This window comes from Gopherus flavomarginatus, chromosome 18 (genome assembly GCF_025201925.1).
Source record: "Gopherus flavomarginatus isolate rGopFla2 chromosome 18, rGopFla2.mat.asm, whole genome shotgun sequence".
Lineage (NCBI taxonomy): Eukaryota > Metazoa > Chordata > Testudines > Testudinidae > Gopherus > Gopherus flavomarginatus.
The window spans coordinates 9,399,279-9,419,635 of NC_066634.1; the positions used below are offsets into that span (position 1 = coordinate 9,399,279).

Consider the following 20,357-nt stretch of genomic DNA (forward strand, 5'->3'; position numbering starts at 1 on the left):
TTGCTCCCCACTCTCGGGCTCTGTCCCCAGCAGTCAAATGGGGATTTCATACCTTCCCGCTATTGGAAAGTGCTGGGAGAATCTCTCAGCAAAAGCTGCTCTGACAGTGCTAAGCAGCATCTGACCAATCAAGGTCGGAGTTCACTGCCCAGGAGGAGTGCTTGGCTCTGGGGTTTCACTTCAGCCCAGTGTAGAGAGAGAGTCCTAACCATGGAGTTTGGCTCAAGAAGACCAAGTCTCCAATTTGTTAAGGGTGTTTTGAATTTCAATCCTGTGCTCCAAAGTGCTTGGTGTCAGTTGTAAACTTTAGGAGCATGCTCTCCACTCCATTTTCCAAATCATTCATGAAAATATAGAATAGTACCTGACACCGGACTGATCCCTGCCAGACCCACTAGGTTCACCCTCCCCGTTGGGCAGATAAACATGGAGAAGGGCTCCTGGAGTCTTGGCTTTCAACCAGCTCTGCACCCACATTACACCGATTGCAGCTAGACTGCATTTCCCTCGTTTGCTTCTGAGAATGTCCTATGGGACTGTGTCAAAAGCCTTAGTAACACCAAGCTAGATCCCATCTATTGTTTACTCACCTCTACCAGGCCCAGAACCCTGCCAAAGAAGGAAAGAGGATTGGTTTGGAATGATTTGTTCTTGACAATTCCACGCTCACTAGTCATAAGAACCAAATCATCCTGTAGGTGCTGCTAACAAACTGAGTGCTTAACAATGTATTACAGGATCTCTCCAGCTATGGCAGTCAGGCTAGCTAGTCTGTAAGTCCCAGAGGTCTTTTTGTTCCCCTTTGAAAGATAGGTCCTGTCTCGTTCATGGATGGGAAGATCTTCTTTTTCAGGGGTCTCAGACGAGAACTGGGGCACAACACCTGGTTTGTTAAGGCCACAAAAACGGAGGCAGGAACCTCTTCTCTGCTGCTAGCAAAGAACCACAGGTACCTAAAAGATAGGGACTCACATCTTTGAATGGGCTTTAAAAAGGCAGTGGTTAATAAGTTTGGCCCCGACCATTTCTTGTTTCCACAGACTAGACATTTTAGCAAACTTTAGAATTCCTTGGTGCTAAACACTGTGAAACTCCCCTTTCTCCTTCACAGAGGGCTTTAATACCCCTTATCTCACTTGGGCTCTAAACTGCCCATAGTTCGAGAACTGTTCCTGTTCCGATTGGACAGATGGGAGAAGGGAAGTGACCTACCCAAGGCCTACACAAGAATGCGATGGCAGAGCCAGAAAGAGAAGCAACCAGTTCTGACTCCTGTTCTAACAGATGAAAACACCCCAGAGCCCAGGAATCGAGATGGTGGGAAAATTTCATTCAAACCGTTTCTGTCCGAAAATCCCATTTAGACTAAACCAGTTTGTTTCTCAAAATCATAACAAGTGGGATGAAAGATCTTTGCAAAAATATTTTCTTGCAAAACAAAAGCATCTCCTCTTTGTCAGAGTGTGTTAAATTATCTCCTCGCACACAAAGAGGAGACACTTACATCTCAACCATTAGATAAGATGCTTCAATCTGAGCTAAGTCGTTGCTACTATTAACAATTTCAAAATAAAAAAATACAAATAAAATAGACTATTTCAGCTAATCTATTATGTCATAATCTGCTCTGAGTAAACATGATGGGAAACTTCATATTATGCACTACTTCTAGTGACACTCCCAAATGGATCCGCATCCTTCACCCACCATGAGGTAGGTAAGAGCGGATCATTATTATCCCTACTTGAAAGAGGGAGAAGCTAAGGCTGAGAAAGGAGAATTGACTTGTCTTAGGTCACACAGCCCTTCAGAGGCAGTGTTGGGAATAGGACCCAAGAGCCCTGATTTTCAAACAAACCATCGGATCTTGAATTTCAGACATTGAATGATCTGAATACTGTGCTCTCAGATGAGCTCCAGACCAACAACAGTGACAGTAATTATTCAGCAAGCATTTGAGGAGAACTGAAATGTAAGAGGGAATCATCAACTGCTCAGAGACAATTAATGCAGAGAAGCAGCAAAATTAATCAAAGATAGAACTGGTTCTGACTTATTTACTTGATCTTAAAATAGAACAACAAGGACCTGAGTCTCCTCCCTATCAATAACCCCCTGCTCAACCAATCAGGGTAGAGACTGAGGACGGGAGGCTGAGGGTTCTCACCAGAGAGCCCAAAGGATGGCTCAGATCACCGGTGGGGATCACTGCCCGAGCACTATTTCAGTCCCACATTTCTGGGTGGACCTTCCATAGTGGGAGCTGCAGAGGACTTCCCTGCAACACACACACACACACCTCCGTCCTGTTGTTGGGAAGGGAACAGGAGAAAGGACAAAAGAAGCAAGAGAAGAAGAGGAGGGAGGGATGGAGGAAGAGGTGAAACAAAAAGGACGAACCCTAATGTCCCCAGCGATTCTAAGGGACAGAATCCCAGGTGCGCAATAAAATTCTGCCTCCTTAAGCTCGTGTTTTCCATGCCTAGAATTCACTTGTCACCAGATAGATCAGACTGAACAGGTTTCAAACCTCCAGGAGGCTCTTACCTTCTAAACAGGGATGGCTGTTTTCTAGTAAAATCACTACAAGGGAAGGAGGAAACTCGAAAGAGGTTCCTCCTGGCGCTCACGTCCATGACCCCAAATAATCTCTCAGTCCTCAAAGAGAGACCTGGAGAAGGAAAAGTGCTGAAGCAAAGCCACAGAGGTCTCTGAGGTTTCCCTGGCCCCTCGCCCCTGTCCTGCCTGGCTGATGTCAGCATCTCTCTGTGAGGTCACCACCTCCCCACCACCTTTGACCAATAGTCTGAGGTCCTGCAAAAGGCCTTTGTGATGTCACTGCCACACCCCTCCCTTGCTGGGCTAATGTCCTGCCCCTGGCCAGGCACTTTGGAGCTTTGAGCTACTCCCTGTGGATCACCCCACTCAAGGAGCGTTCGTTCTAGGCAGCAAGCCGGCTAGACAGGAAAACATCAGACGCTGCTCCCAATGCTACACTCAGTTTTTCAGAAATTAGTCGACTTCATGGTCAGAAGACACCATTAGAGCATCTAACCTGCATATCACAGGCCTCCTGTATGACATAACAGCTACTTTGGGGGCAAACAGATTCCAGAAAGGCATCTAGTCTTCATTAAATGACATCAGGAGATGGTGAATCCACCACTTTCCTTGGTAGCTTGCTCCTGTGGTGAATCATCCTCGCTGTTGACTATTGTGCCTCAGTTGTAATATGAATTTGTCTCTTTTCACTTTCCAGCCATTGGGTCTTGTTATGCCTTTCTCTGCTCCATTCAAGAGCCCGTAAATACCCAATCTTTTCTCTCCATTAAGGCCCTTCAACATTTCAATGAAATCACCTTTCAATCTTCTTTTGATAAGCTAAACAGGTTGAGCTCTTTCAATAGCTCACTGGAAGGCATTTTTCTCCAGCCCTCAGAACATTTGGTGGCTCTTTGCTGCCCTAGCTCCAATTTCACAACATCTTTTTCAAATGAGGATACCAGAACTGGAGGCAGTATAAAGGTTGTATAAAGGTAAAATTAAATAGGTTGCAGAGGAGTTTTTTTTAATTTCGGCTTTTCTTGCTAAAAATTTTGTCTCTCTGTGGTGAGAAAAAACACTCCCCGAATGCCAAAATTTGAGCCATGAAAAGCAGCAGTGTGAACAGCGCATCATAGGTGGAGCTGTGCTCCCGGTGACAAAGCTCCTGCCCCTCATTGGAGGTAGTTTCGCTTTGTTGCCGGGGAAGCTCTCTCTCAGCGATAAGGACGGCCACACAGCGCACCTTACAATGGCATGGTTAGAGTGGCACAGCTGCACCGTGGTAAGGTCCGCGGTGTAGACACAGCCTCAGAGCTGGGGAAAGCCGACAGGCGCTGAGGAGCACAGGGTTCAGACAGAGACATCCGTTAGGAGAGGAACTATTCACAGGGATTCTCTATAGCCTAGTAAGGTGGAGAGGATGGAAGATGATAATGTACAGGTAGGTTCTGATGAGAAACAGTGAAATGAAAGAGTCTCCCTCAATTACATCATGTAATAGCAGACAGCTAAAATGGGACACATTTTAGAAGTGCTTAAATACAAACGCTAAACGTCTAAGTACTAAGACTGGTGAATTTGACTGCCTGGTATTGAGTGACGATATTGATAGAATAGGTATCACAGAAACCCTTGCACCCCCTCCTGCACCCACATGGGGAGACTGACCTGTGTGCATGGAGCAGCTGGCATTGCTGCCCCCCACTCCTCCCTGGAACGCTGCTCATCTGGGCACCCCTAGGGGCTGTGGGATGTGGGGGTGATAAAGAAAACTAACCCCCCGGCCCTAAAGCCGGGTCTTGAATCAAGCTAATAATCACATCAAGGCCTTAGGCCCCAATCATACTAACATGTAGCAGGGTAAGAAAAGTCGATTTTCCACTAACCCTCCTGAGGCTCACTTCCTGATTTCTTTATAAAATGCTGCTACAATAATCAATGCTGCTATATGGAGTTAAAACTGAAAAATCCTTAAAATAACCAGTCTGTCACTGCCAAAAGACTAACAGCTGTTAGGTCATTATAGGTTATTAAGTAGCTTGTGCACGCATAAAATAACCCCAGATAACTTGGCCAAAGGAACAAACGTATTTTTGAACCCAAGTTCCTCAAAATTTTGCTATGGAACACAGCTGCTGAAACCGCAAGTAGGTGGAAACCAGGTGTCAAAGTCCTGACAATTACAAAAACCCGTAAAAAGGGGAAGTTACAAAGAGCAAGCTTGCAAATTAGCTCATAACCGGTATATTAATAGTAGTTGTTTTTAACAGATGGTTAAAAGATGTCATTGTATTAACCAAATATGGTATCCTCGGATGTATAAGCTCATATGGTAATGTGCGGTTTTTGGCTATATAAACCCAGGTATTTCTGCTGTAAGGGAGAGCGACTTCCCCTTGCTAGGGGACTTTGTCGTCTCTCCCTGCATATATGCTTGTATTCTTTGATTAATCAATAAAGGAGCCTCAGGCTGTCTGATCAACTCAACTGGGTGGTGGTCATTTTCCACGACACTTTGGTGCATTGGCCGGGAACCCACAAGAGGGCTTCTCCTGGATCGGAGGACCGCAGACAATCTCCTTCCAACCCCCGGGCCCAATTAAAAGGTAAGAGACCTTTTGAAATCTCTATGGGGTTTGGCAAAGGACTGGTCTGTAGGCTCCGGTTTGGGTAAGTCACAAGCTGGGTTCGAACTTTTAGCCATCAGACAGACCAGATGCCCTTTCTCTAAGGTTCTCGAGATTCTGAGGTTTCAGAGCCTTTCCAGAGGCTCCCGTGGTTTCAAAGGTACCGCCGACAACCCACGGACCACGCTCCTTTTGGTCCGGAGAGTCCTGATCCGGGCGCGGATCAGGGGTCCCCTTCCTACCAGGTCTGATGGGGATCCGGGTTTAACGTTTCGTGGTTTCGCCTTGACGGCTGTGTCAAGAAAGTGCCTATGTCTGTGTGTGTGAGGGCCGAGCGGCCAGCGTGAATGCAGCTGTGGGAAGACGCCCCGAGCCTCCTGCAAAGCAAAAGCTCGTGACCGGGAGTGTCTCGAAAGCAAGCCCCACAGCTGAGCTTCTGTATGAGGAGATTATAAAGCTTCCCAGCTGGCAGGCCTTGGTAAGTGGCTAGCCTGTTGGGTGCTTGTGTGTTTCCCCGTCTTTTTCCCTTCCCTTCCATGACCTATGACCCTGTGACCGCTCCTCGAGCACTGTCGTTTCAGGACCGCAGAGTCCCTTTTCTGCCCACTGGAGCCATAAGCTCCCTTACCTTCTCGGAGAGGAGGGAAGCCCCCAGGAAAACCGTACCGCTAAGTCCGTAGCTTCAGAAGCATCGTTGGCTTAAGGCTGGTGCTCTGGGCTGACGACAGGCGTGCGGGGACCGCGGGTTCTCCGGAAGGAAGCCCGTCCCATCCTCTACCTCCTTCCTTGTAGGTACCTGCCGTTTTCAGGCAGGTCAGCGAAAACCTACTCCACCCAGTATTCCCCTGCCCAGGGCAGGTAAAGACACCATTGGTGTTAAAACCGTGGTAATCCAGATTAGCGTTCCCCTGTGTGAGTGGTTTGGGTGAGAGAAGGCTGAAGTAAAAATGGGGTCTGGTCAATCTAAAGGGATTCCAGTCCCGCCAAAAGGCACTCCTGCTGCTTATATGTATGTGCACCGTGGCCTGTCGACATGTAAATACTTGCAAAAATGGAATTGGTATACTAGAGATGATCCAAAACTGCAATTCCCTGTGGAAGGCAGTTTTGACCTTGATAGGATTGTGCACCTCAGGGGTGCCCTTGTCGCTAACTCTGTAGGACAGGGACAGTTTGATGCTTATTTTGAGTGGCACGATGAGATGGGTAAGAGACGTCAGGAATCCCAAGTTAGGGGATTGAAAGACACCCAAGAGAAACTAAAAACCCAACTTAAAGAGGCACAGGAAAAATTAAATAGTGCTCAAAATTTGCCAAGTCCTCCTTCTTCAGGTATAGTTCCTCTTTGTCCGTCCCAAACACGCCCACAACCGACTGCCCCGAAAAGAATCTATCCTTCACCCCCCTCTGATGAGTTAATTGATCTGTTCTTAGAATACAGACCGTGGCCCAATAATCCTGTACCCGCCCCTAATAATCCTCCCGCATATAGTCCGGGTGATCAGACAGGGGGTGGGGCCGGATCTGGGGACAGAAGTGAGACGGAGGATAACCGAGGCGACCATCCAGACACCTCCTCCTCTCCCTCGGGTTCTGGTACGCAAACGCCTCCTATGACCTCTTCAAGTGGGTCCACGCCCAAGTCTGACAGGTCTGATGACTTAAGAGAAGCCCTTGCCTTCATAACCACTGGGGAGGCGCTTATGAAGGAATGGCAACAGACGGCATGAGACGAAGACATAGATTGGGAGTGTAGGCAGATAGAATGGGAAAAAGTATCCCCAGAATCCCCGTCACGACGGTTGTCAGGTACCATAGCTAAGATGAGGGAAATAATGACATCACCAAAATATGAATCCCTTCTGAAGAGTTGTTCTCCTATCTCTCCTGCCTCCGACCCTGATGCCGTAGCCTTTAACACCCGTCATAAGACTTGGCTACATAAGGCTAACAAAATAACCACCCCGCCTGAAACCGTCACTAATTTTCCCCTCCGACAGCTGCCCTCGGGCACGGGAGGGTTAATGACAGTTCATGCCCCTTGGTCACCAGGTGACCTTTACAACCTTATCGAGAAGTTTCCAAAAATCAGGGAAGATCCCGTTAAGTTCCAAGAGCAATTGAGCATGATAGCCAAGTGCTATAACCCCTCACATGCTGATATGCATCAGCTGTTATCAGCTATAGTGCCCAAAGAAACCCTTACCCGCCTCTATGCCAGGGCAGACTGACCAGCTGATGTTGGCCGGATGTCAGAAGCTGACTATTTTCAAAGAAGAACCAACTTAATTAATGAGGTTCTTAATGTATGTCCAAAAAAAAACGGACTGGGCCAAGATAAATGCCTGTAAACAAAATAAGGGAGAAAATGCGGCCGATTATATGGAACGTATAAAGCAGGTGTTTGAAAGACATTCGGGAATTAATAATGCAGAACAAACAGCCACACAAGCTGTGGTGGCAGCCTTTGTGCAAGGACTCTTCCCAAAGGTAGGAGAACAGTTAAAGGTTAATTTAGTGGATTGGGAAGGCAAGAATCTGGAGGAAATTCTGGCAGCAGCGCAGCATTTCCATCAGCAGTTAGAAAGAAAAAAAGATGAGACAGAATCTAAACTAATGGCTTTGCAGATCCAAAGCATGCAAAATCCCGCTGGAAAAGGGCCCAGGCATAGGCCAAAACAGGCTGTAACTAAAAATCAACCCTTTGCTGAAAGTAACCCTCTTACTAATCTTGGTTCTACAGCCTGTTTTTCATGTGGGCAAGAAGGACATTGGAGAGCCAATTGTCCCCAATTGGGAAAAAACCAGTGTAGGTATTGTAAAAAGGAGGGACACCTTATTAGGGACTGTCCCACGCGACCCCTTCCTGCCCCGCCAGCCCCAGCTCTAAATTACTAGGAAAGCCAGGAGACTAATAACATCGTCGTTGCCCCCCTTGTTCATGTGGACCAAACTGGTCCAACTGTTTCTTGTCTAATAAATGGTGTCCCTACCCCTTGCTTGGTTGATACAGGAGCTTCTAGATCCACCTTAAGAGCACAGGATTTCTCTACTGTACCTCTTTCCCCTGAGGTTGTAACTGCTGTGGGGGTGGGAAATACCCCTATTCCCCATCCTGTGTCATCTCCTCTATCTATATCCATCGGTCCCCTTTCTGCTGATCATGCTTTCCTCCTCAGTCCGTGCTCCCCTGTAAACCTCTTAGGAAAAGATCTGTTGTGCAAACTTCATTGCACTGTCTTTTTAGAAGTCCCCGACCCGGCTCATAATGAGGTTTTAGGTCTACTCCAAATTGATCCAGCCCCAGGTCGGGAACCCGATCCCAGTCCTTCCTTGTTGCAACAGGAACTACTGGCGAAGGTACCCCCCTCGCTGTGGGCTGAACATGCTAATCAAGTGGGACGCATTTGTTCTGCTCAACCTGTCAAAATTCATCTCAATCCAAGCAAACCTCTTCCTAGAGTCCGGCAATATCCCCTCTCTCAGCAAGCTGAGGAGGGAATTCGTCCGGTTCTTTCTGCTCTGCTTAAACAGGGAGTCATAGTCCCGACAGTAAGTGAATGTAATACTCCCATTCTACCTGTACGAAAGCCCGGAAAAAAACACCTGGCGATTCGTACAGGATTTACGAGCAATTAATGCTGCTGTCCTCCCAACTTTTCCGGTGGTTCCAAATCCTGCTACTATTCTTTCTTGTATACCTCCCACGGCTCAGTATTTTTCTGTAATAGATTTGTGCTCTGCCTTCTTTTCTATTCCCATTCATGTGGATAGTCAGTTTCTTTTTGCGTTTACTTATCAAGGAGCTCAGTATACTTGGACCAGACTATCCCAGGGTTATACTGAGTCCCCTACTATCTTTTCTCAAATCTTAAAGAAAGATCTGGATGATATCTCTTTTCCAAATGGGTCTGTCCTAGTTCAGTATGTAGATGATTTGTTGCTTGCTTCTGACTCTTTGGAAGCTTCAAAAACGGATACATTGGTTTTGTTGCAAGCCTTAGCTCAAAAAGGTCATAAGGCTTCAAAAGAAAAATTACAACTTTGTCTCCCTGTAATGCATTATCTGGGCCATGATATTTCTGCAGGAAAACGCGCTTTGTCTTCTTCGCGGGTGCAGGCAATTCAAAAGATCCCCAGGCCAATTACAAAAAAGCAGCTTAGGGGATTCTTAGGAATGGCAGGCTACTGTAGACAATGGATTCTGGGTTATGCGTCTCTTGTACGGCCCTTACAAGATTTAACTCTTAATAAGATCTCTGACCCTATTCCCTGGCCCACAGAAGCAGAGGAAGCGTTTCAACAAATCAAAATTGCTTTAACCAAAGCCCCTGCTCTCGGTTTACCGGATTATAAGAAACCATTTACTCTTTTCTGTCATGAAAAAGAAGGCTCAGCCCAGGGTGTTCTCACTCAGACTCACGGAGAAAAACACAGACCCATAGCTTACTTTAGTTCTTCGTTAGACCCGGTAGCAGCTGGCTTACCCCCCTGCCTCCGGTCTGTTGCAGCAGCTGCAATATTAGTTGAAGCCTCCGCCTCCCTCGTTCTTGACAGTCCGTTAACTGTTGCAGTTCCTCATGCTGTCACCGCTCTCTTAACAAAAGGCAAAACACAGCATCTTTCAAATTCCAGACTCACCAAGTATGAAATGCTTCTTTTAAATGCTGCAAATGTTACTTTGGCTAGGTGCCCGGTACTAAATCCTGCTTCTCTTCTCCCCATGGCAGCCGATGGGGAGCCCCATGATTGCTTATCTGTAACTGCTGAATTATCTGCTCCCAGACCTGATCTGCAGGATATTCCCCTGCAAAACCCAGAACTGATTTATTATGTGGATGGCTCCTGTTTAAGAAATGTGGAAGGACAGCTGGTAGCAGGCTATGCTGTATGCGATCAACAAAGTGTTATAGAAGCATTCTCCCTCCCTTCAGTGAAATCAGCTCAAGTTGCTGAACTATTTGCCCTTACTCGAGCCTGTTGCTTAGCAACCGGAGTGTCTGTTACTATTTACACTGATTCTAGATATGCTTTCGGGGTAGTACATGATTATGGGCAATTGTGGAAATATAGGGGATTTCTCACTTCTACCGGAGCACCTATTAGCCATGGTCCGTATGTCAATGCTCTCTTGTCTGCTTTACAGTTACCCTCTGTTATCGCTGTAGTCAAATGTGCAGCCCACAAAAAACCCTATGACGATGTTACTCGAGGAAATGCACTGGCGGATGCCTCCACCAGGCAAGCGGCCCTTTCCGGGTCTCCGGCTCCTACCGAAATATTTGCTCTTTGTATGTCCCAGCCCGTCTTTTCAGTTAACTCTTTACAGGATCTAGCACTTATACAGGAGTCAGCATCAAAGGATGAGAAAAATTGCTGGAAACAGTCCGGATGTTCACAACATCCAGAGGATGCCTTGTGGTATGCCCCAGACGGCCGCCTGGTAGCACCCTTGGCTCTACTCCCACACCTTGCCCGGCTAGCCCACGGGCTAGCCCATGTTGGCAAGGAGGGGATGATTGCTTCTGTATCTAAGTACTGGTATGCTCCAAAGTTTACAAGCCTTGCCCAGCAATACTGCCAAACATGCCCTATCTGTATGGCATATAACAGTGGGCGACCGGTTCAAACCACCCAGGCAGCACACCCGCCACCCTGGGGACCGTTTGTAAACATCCAAATAGACTTCATAAATATGCCTAAGTGTTGTTCATATGAGTACGTGCTTGTGTGTGTGTGCATGTATTCTGGATGGGTGGAAGCTTACCCATGTGCTAAGGCAGACTCAACCACTGTAGCAAAAAAGTTGCTCAAAGAATTTATTCCCCGTCTTGGTATTCCTGTCTCAATTAACAGTGACAGAGGAACCCATTTTACGGGTCAAATCACTCAACAAATCTGCAAGGCCCTTCATGTGGACCAACGTTTACACTGTGCTCACCATCCTCAGAGCGCGGGAGCAGTGGAACGGAAAAATGGGGATCTAAAAAACAAGCTAGCAAAATTGTGCCCGGAAACAGGCCTCAAGTGGCCAGATGCACTCCCTCTGGCATTAATGCAAATGAGTAACACTCCCATGCGTAAACATGGATTGTCTCCTCATGAGATTCTCATGGCTAGACCAATGAGGATGCCAGTATCCCCGCCTCTGCCCCCTAACTCCCAAAATTTGCACCTCTGTGATGAAAATGTACTAGAATATTGCAAAGCACTAATGAGACATGTTAGATTTATTCATTCACAGGTCCAAAGTGCCCTACCAGATCCAGCCGAGACTGCATGCCATCCTTTGGAGCCAGGCGACTGGGTTTGCTGTAAGGTGTTCCAACGAAAGTCAGCCTTGGAGCCCAGGTGGAAAGGTCCATTCCAGGTCTTACTAACCACCCATACTGCAGTAAAGTGCCAAGGACTCCCAAATTGGGTACACGCATCTCACTGCAAAAAGGTAACGCCTCTTTTGGATCCCCCTGGTGCCCCGTTTGTTCTACAGCCTCAGCCGGCAACGTTAGCAGGTGAACCTGAGCAAGAACCTAAGTATCGCCTTCGAAGTCGGCAGGTCGTATAAGGCATCATGACCGATCCACAAACCAAAATAAAGCAGACTGCACGAGTGCGGAAATGGCTAATGCCCTCTATCTGGTTTATCACCATCCTGATGTTTTTTATGTTTCTCCTAAACATTTATGATTCCTACTTACTCTCAGTTGCTGCCCGAAAAACTACTTCACTGCGCTTCCTGTCAACAGTCAAGCCAAAGGTGAAAACAACCACTCCACACTACCCGATGTGTGGGATCGCAGCCAAGGGAAAAGAAAAAATCACTCCTCGTTCCGTTTTGTGTGACGAACAAAACCTTGCTGCCGAACAAAGGGGAAAAGTAAGAAGGTCCCGGGAAACCTCCACCGCTAAGCCAAAGACTCTTACTATAGAGGACGTTAAAAATTGGCCATGGTATAAAAGACGTTACGTAATGTGGTATCAGGGAGGAACGTGTGGCAGGCAGGCATGGGAATGTGGGGTACACTGGTATTTGGGATTTCTCCCAGGGACAGCTGATTGCAATCCACCGCAGGTCCCCTGGCCATGTTATGTCATTCCAGAACTACTAGACCACACTTCCACTGTTCCCCCCACGGTCCCTCCTTTAAGTAATCCTCCCGTAGTAACTCCATCCATCAACATTTCAGAAAGCCGCATCCGCTCTGAGCTCCAAGCAGATTCATACTTGCCCAAGACCTCAACTGTTATGCAGTGGCCTAGGCCTCCTTCTTCTGGTGACTTGTTCTCTTACTGTTTAACTCAGTTGCTTTTCTCCTTGCGCGGTCAAGTATATGAACGATATGTTAAATGGAATGCATTTGGTATGGTGTATCTTAGTTATCGTAATATAACCTCTTATATTAATTATACAGGAGAACCTGACCAATCTAATATTTTCATAGATGCATGGGACACTGACCATGATATAGACCTTGTACTAGTTCCAGGTACATGTTGGCCCCTTACTGATGAGGGTCCCGAATGTTTTGTAGCTACTCATGCCACCAGAACTACTGTCACTGTTAACAAAATATGTTTAGCCGCTGTAGGATTTGTGTGTGCCCAGGACATTCCCATCACTGCAAATCTGTCCTGCACATTGCTACAATACACCCCTTCACACTCAATTAACATCACACTGGCCAAAGAAGGCATTCAGGTTTAGAGCCAACAATTATGGTATGAGCCCACTGAAAACCCTCATTTATCAGGGTTCAGATGGACAATTCTAAATGCTACCTTGGGAACTGTCCATTTCTCCATACCCCTCACCCACTTCCAAATTACAAGTACTTATTCTAATTGCTCTAAGGGTGCTGCTATACGCCTATTGGAGCAACAGGCTAGACTTACAGAAAGTAGAAAAAGAAGGGATATTGTTGATACTCTGCTGCATGGTGTTAACACTGCAGCATCAGCCTGGACTCTATATAAAACGCAAGAACATGAGGGCCATCTGGGACAATTAGACCAGGCTGCAGGGTTTATTTCCGGGGATCAAATTACTGAGGAGAAGGCCGGAATAGGCGCACTCCACACTATTTCGGCACTAAGCGTTGTCACCCAGACTCTACTCACACAAATGGTTCACCAGGTTGCTACATCAGGTAAGGCATTGCAGTGGGACCAAGCGTGTTCAGAAGTACAGGACTATCTCAATACTATTCATTTCTCTTTACGCAAGGACCTTGAACAGCAGCGCTGGCCCACTGCCCTTACTAAGACATCTGGTATCCCCCTCGATTTGTGGCCATGGAGGTTTACGTGGAAGTTCTCTAAATGGAGATGTTGGCGCTCACAGTGTTCCTTCCGGGCTTATGGACCCGTGAAAGGATTTTGGGCCCCCACTTACCGTATCCTCCCGGGCCCTTGGGGTGGTTGTTTGTGGGACTGGGTCATTCATCGGGATGTTTGGGAAATTAAACCCCCTGGCTGTCCTAACCGCTTCTTAATTGGTGCCCCGGCTATAACCCCTGACCTTTGGATAGGTCTAGGTGATCTCTGGACCTATTGGCCCTTACAGCCCCCACAACTGCAATGCTTTAGAAAACTACACCCAGGAGAGGTAGTAACTGTCCACCACCGAGTATGTTGGGAGGGCCCTGGTACTTTACAAGACCTAGCCTCCCATGACCTACTATCTGCTAACAGCAGTTGCATTCATGTTAACTCCTCAATCATACACGATGTGGCTTTTAATCTCCACACCAGCTCAGGCACTCACAACATTTACTGGCCCGCAGAAAAGGACTATCAGGTTTATTTAGAATTTCAGGTTCCCTTCGATTGGACCTCCGTCGTCCCTGACCGGTTCCACTCATTGCTATCCCTCCTACCAGACATTCAATCTATTTCACATTTACAAACCCAAATTCACTATTTAGAAACTGTTTACCAGGAAGCTTTGAATGCCCTCCAAACGGTTCATTTAGTCTCTACCCTCTGTGTGAAAGGTGATGTTTTGTGTCAGTTTACAAAGAGTTTTCAGTCACCCCAAAAACACCCTTGGTATGTATGGCTCCTTTTCACTATTGGTACAATTACCTTTGTATGTATTTGCTGTTGGTGTTGCTGTAATTGCTGGTCGCATTGTCCTTGCCCTAGTACTCCTTCCCGTTCCTATCCCCCTCCACAATTGGTTTCTCTTCACCCTGTCAGACCCAAACCGTATTACACACCCACCAATGTCAATAACGATATTTGTGTTACTTTCAGGACTAGTCTCTCTGATAACGATCAGACCCCTTCCAACACTCCCCAAGAAGGTAACCCTGGCCAAGGAATGGTGGATCAGGAAACAGTCGAAAAAATTGCCCAGGAGCTTATGAATATCCCCCTATCAGACATCGATGAAGTGTTTGCTGCTGTGGGGGACCCATTAACAGCAAACAAAGGAGGGAATTGATAAAGAAAACTAACCCCCCGGCCCTAAAGCCGGGTCTTGAATCAAGCTAATAATCACATCAAGGCCTTAGGCCCCAATCATACTAACATGTAGCAGGGTAAGAAAAGTTGATTTTCCACTAACCCTCCAGAGGCTCACTTTCTGATTTCTTTATAAAATGCTGCTACAATAATCAATGCTGCTATATGGAGTTAAAACTGAAAAATCCCTAAAATAACCAGTCTGTCACTGCCAAAAGACTAACAGCTGTTAGGTCATTATAGGTTATTAAGTAGCTTGTGCACACATAAAATAACCCCAGATAACTTGGCCAAAGGAACAAACATGTATTTTTGAACCCAAGTTCCTCAAAATTTTGCTATGGAACACAGCTGCTGAAACCGCAAGTAGGTGGAAACCAGGTGTCAAAGTCCTGACAATTACAAAAACCCGTAAAAAGGGGAAGTTACAAAGAGCAAGCTTGCAAATTAGCTCATAACCGGTATATTAATAGTAGTTGTTTTTAACAGATGGTTAAAAGATGTCATTGTATTAACCAAATATGGTATCCTCGGATGTATAAGCTCATATGGTAATGTGCGGTTTTTGGCTATATAAACCCAGGTATTTCTGCTGTAAGGGAGAGCGACTTCCCCTTGCTAGGGGACTTTGTCGTCTCTCCCTGCATATATGCTTGTATTCTTTGATTAATCAATAAAGGAGCCTCAGGCTGTCTGATCAACTCAACTGGGTGGTGGTCATTTTCCACGACAGGGGCAAGAAGTGAGATCATCCGAGCTCCCTGCATCCAGGTCACTTTCCTCAGCCGGGCTGCATAGCGGGAGGGCAGAGAGCAGCAGCTTCTGATGCTCCCCTCACAGCACAGCCCAAGTGGGAAAAGTGACCAGGACGCATGGAGCACATAGGGTTGCTCCTTACTCCCCTCAAACCTCTATGGACCCATGGAGGAGCATTGGGGCAGGGGAGAGCAGTGAGCACCTTTGCACTGCCACACAGTGCCCTTTGACCCCTGGAGCCCTGGGTGGCTATTGGGGGGCACCACCCCTAAGGCCGGCCAGGCTCCCCAGAACGAGCAGCAGAAAACACAGAGACTGGCCACACACTGAGCAGTGGAAGCCTGGGCGGCTCGTAATGGAGGCTCAGGGGGGAGGGGTGTCATAACATTTTTTCCCAGATTTGGACCTTAGCGTCCAAAATATGGGTGTTAGCATGAAAACCTCCAAGCTTAGTTACCAGCTTGGACCTGGTAAAGCTGCCACCAGCCAGGGATTTATACAGTGCCTGGCTCACTGTGGTCTCCCCAAAACCTTCCCCGGGGGACCCCCAGACTCAGATGCCTTGAGTCTCACAACAAAGGGGAATAAACCATTTCCCTTCCCCCTCCTCCCCTCCAGGTGTTCCCTCCCTGGGTTCCTGGAGAGATATACAGAAGCAAGCTCCGTGAATCTAAACAGAGGGACTCCCCCTTCCCTGTTTCCAGTCCTGGAAATAGAAGTACCAAGATAGCTAATCTCTCTTCCCCCTTACCCAGAGGGTATGCAAAGTCAGGCTAGTAAATCTAACACAACGAGATTTTCCCCCTGACTTCTTCCTCCCACCAATTCCCTGGTGAGCTGCAGACTCAATTCCCTGGAGTCCCCGCTAAAGAAAAAATCCAACAGGTCTTAAAAAGAAAGCTTTATATAAAGAGAAAGAAAAGGACATAAAAATGGTCTCTCTGTATTAAGGTGACAAATACAGGGTTATTTGCTTAAAAGAAAAAAATGAATAAACAGCCTTATCCAAAAAGAATACAATTTAAACATTCCAGCAACTACACACATGTAAATACAAAAAAATATATAAACTTATTGTCTTATTATCTTTGTACTTACAACTTGGAAACAGAAGATTAGAAAGGCAGGAGATAGAAAAATCTCTCTCATAGCTGAGACGCCACAGACACAAGACAAAGAACAAAGAACTCACACACAAACTTCCCTCCACCCAGATTTGAAAAAGTCTTGTTTCCTGATTGGTCCTCTGGTCAGGAGTTTTAGGTTACTGGTGTTACCCCTTTATAGGTAAAAGAACATTAACCCTTAGCTATCTGTTTATGACAAGGGGGCTCAGCCTCCCCAAACCTTGCACTGCCAAGGGGACAGTGGGGCCCATGATCAGGGGCCCTGGCCAAGTTAGGTCCCCCTGGAAAAGTCTCCCCAATGTCAGCCCCAGGGCTGGAGGAGCTCCCACTCCCTGCTACAGCCCGGGGGCTGCAGCAGGGGCACAGAACTTCTCTGGTCTCAGGGCCACAGCGGGGCAGGGGTAAAGGAGTGATAGGGTGGGGCTGGTGGGGGAAGGGGTGGAACAGAAGTGACAGTGGATGGGGCCATGCGTGGAAGGGGGTAGAGCCACAGACAGAAGGTAGGGGCATGGTTCTGGTGCTGGGGCCCCCACACTTGTTCTCCCTTTCCCGGGGGTTTGGCATCACTAGCCCCGGCTTAGCGAGTAGGGTTCAGTGGTTCCTATAATGTGGGGTGCGACTCCTAGGGGGACACAGAGGAACATTCATGGGGGCACCTCAGGACCTGAGCCAGCCCACATAGAGGGCAGGGAGGGAGCACCACTCTGCCACAGCTCTTCCCCAACCCCACCCTCAGCCTGAGACTCTGGCTCCCAGCCCGGCGTCGACCCCTTTACCCCTGTCCACACCCCTCTCCCCAGCAAGCAACAGCCCCACTCCTCCCAGCCCCGCTTCTTGACCGTGGCTTCCGAGGGGCCACAGCCATGGCTAAGAGGGCACAATGTGAAATGTTTGGGGACCACTGGTTTAGGGTGACGTCCTCAATCACTTCTCTGCAGTCCAATAAAAGCTATTCCTCACTCACCTACCCCTCCATCAGGACGGACTAGGTATGTTCTGCTGCCCTTCACTCATACAGGAAGGAGAATAACATTTCATTCCACTCAATCCTAAAGTGATTTGTAACCCAAGACCATCCCAAACTGGTCATTTTGGGGAAGCGGCCCCATCATGCTGCATAGCTAGGCAGAGTAGGTGTGTCTATGCAAACACGATCTGTTCCTGAAGTCTTTCCCCAGCTCCTCACTAGGTGAGAGAGGGGAGCTCATTCAGACCCTGCTTACACTTAGTATTTAAAAACTCCTGAGTGGCCCTATCTCTGCCGGCCTTAGATTTCTCCTCCTGTCCGTTTTTTGACAGCTCAGATGAGGTGACCGAGTGGTTAAGGTGATGGACTGCTACCCCATTGTGCTCTGCCTGCATGGGTTCAAATCCCATCCTCATCAGAGGCATTTAGTCTTCACCCTCCTTTATAGACAACCATCTCCCCCTTTGGTACAATAACAGATCAAACAATGTTGCTTGAGTTACCCAAAATTGGGTCAGTTAGTAAGCTTACAGAGGAATAATAATGCCCCTCCCCACCAGAGTTTGGTAGAAAGCAGCACATTTATTAGCTTGATAGCTAAGCTCAAAAGAAGGGATGGGGGAGGGTGTCACACTCATACTCACGCTCCCAGGACAGGCCTGGCAGTGGAGATGTCAGGATCCTTTAAGATAAGTGTCCAACAGCGCAGCGATGGATGGTGCGATGAAGATCAGTCTCCCTGAGGTGCAATAGAAAGTAACACAGCGAACCACTGGTCAGATGGTCCGGGTGAAGGGCATTCACTGGAGGTACAAAGGAGAGTGGGAAAGCCACTTCACAGGCATTCAAAGAGGGAAAGGACACAAGCTGGGGGAGTTTAACAGACCTTTCGAGCATACAGGTTATACAGAGCATACAGATCACTGCTGCTCCTACAACATGATAAGTTCTCAAGCAGCATGATTCTTACTTTGCCCATCTGTCAATTTTGATGATTATTGATGGAAATATTTTGCCATTGGGTTGTGTGTTTACACAGAAATTGACATTTACCAACAAATACACAATTCTTCCAAGCCTGCCTAGTCTGCAGTTGATGGGTTTAGAGGGACACATTCACTCTTCCAGGTCCCCATTCCAGGCCTGTGCTCTCCAGGTTGTCAACTTCCCGCACTGCTGGGATCCTTCCCTCATCTCCCCCCAAACCACTGCCCCACCCCCACTTCTGGGGTCCCCTCCCTACACTGTCTAACTCCACTGCTGGCAGGATCCCTTCCTGTTCCTTTCATTTCCTGCCTCCACTCTGGGCAAAAGCTCTGCACTCTTCCCACACCAGAAGTTGAACCCAGGCCACCTGGCTGAAAACCAGGAATCCTGACCACTAGCCCATATGGGACTATTGTTGCATCTGACGAAGTGGGTATTCACCCACGACAGCTCATGCTCCAATACGTCTGTTAGTCTAGAAGGTGCCACCGGATTCTTGGCTGCTATTATTACTACAACTCAGGCCTTGGCTACACTGGAGAGTTACAGTGCAGGTGGTGGCTTTACAGCGCTGTAACTTACTCCCCGTCCACACTGGCAAGGCACATACAGCGCTGTATCTCCCTGTCTACAGTGCTGCATGTGCTCCACCTCGACGAGAGGAATAAAGAGAACAAAGCTGGTGATGCAGCGCTGGGGTGCCAGTGTAAACAATGATTAATCTTACTACGCTGTCACTGACCTCCGGAACCTTCCCATAATGCTTTTAAGTAGAGATAATGCTCTTTGTTTTGGTGTGATGCCTCTGTTTGTTTTGTTGTGGGCTCAAGGCTCCCGGAGCTGCTTATCTAAAAACCAAACACAGTTACTGTTTGCAGTGAATGAGCAGAGGCAGGGGGATCCCTTTGGAACACCCACAGCTGGTGTTTGCTTGAGGAGAGAAGCAGCCGGGTGGGCACGGTGGGGGGGGGTCTGTTTTGGATCAGCGGCTTATCTGGTCTGTGAGGAAAAAAACAAAGGCGGCTATTTGCATTTAGTGAATGAGAGAGGGGTGGGGGAGGAGGCTTGAACTTGCCAGGCAGGGAGCTGACACAGTGTCAGCTCCAAAAATCCACCCGCTCTGTCTCCCCCACGCTCTGTGTCACACTCCATCCCACCCTCCTCTTTTGAAAAGCACATTGCAGCCACTTGAATGCTGGGATAGCTGCCCATAATGCACCACTCCCAACAGCGCTGCAAATGTGACCATGACAGAGTGATGGTAGCTGTCAGTGTGTCCACACTGCAGCGCTTTCCCTAAACAGCTGTAGGAAGACAGCTTTAACTCCCAGCGCTGGACAGCTGCAAGTGTAGCCAAACCCTCTCTAAGCCGACCCCTTATGAGAACAGCAGGGACTAGCATGACTAGATGTCCCGATTTTTGGGTCTTTTTCTTATATAGGTGCCTATTAACCCCACCTCCATCCCAATTTTTCACATTTGCTGTCGGATCACCCTAGCAGGGGTTGCACACAGGGCTGCATTAACCTTCAGGTGCTGAGGTTTCCCTCTCTCCATTCCCAGAGCCTGTGATCAGGAAACAGACATCAGGGCTCCCAGGTGCTGCACAGACCATGACTGAGATCAGACCCCATATTATGCAAGGTGCTGTACAAACTCTGGGCAACACTGAGACACCCAGGAGGTTCCCCTCAATTTCTCTGAGCCTCTGCTTCCCAACTTCTTCTGAATCCCTCTGGCTCACCCCCCCCCCCCACAAAAAGCCCACCTTTCCAAACAGTCCTTCTTTCCTTGCCCCCTGATTCTGGTTTCACACCCTGGGACCATCTCCTCTCTTTGTCTCTCCCCCTCCAGGTGAAGCAGAGTTGGAGGCACCTTCAGCCA

The 20,357-nt window shown here is 47.8% G+C and overlaps 1 protein-coding gene and 1 non-coding gene across 2 annotated transcripts in view; one reads left to right on the top strand and one right to left on the bottom strand.

Moving 5' to 3' along the window:
* The window catches only part of LOC127036605 (zinc finger protein 560-like), an 813,726-nt gene that overhangs the window by 624,179 nt on the left and 169,190 nt on the right, over positions 1-20,357 (bottom strand). The gene's annotated exons all lie outside the window — the stretch shown is intronic.
* On the top strand, positions 17,823-17,904 carry TRNAS-GCU (transfer RNA serine (anticodon GCU)). Its single transcript has one exon. It is a non-coding gene; the product is annotated as a tRNA-Ser (tRNA).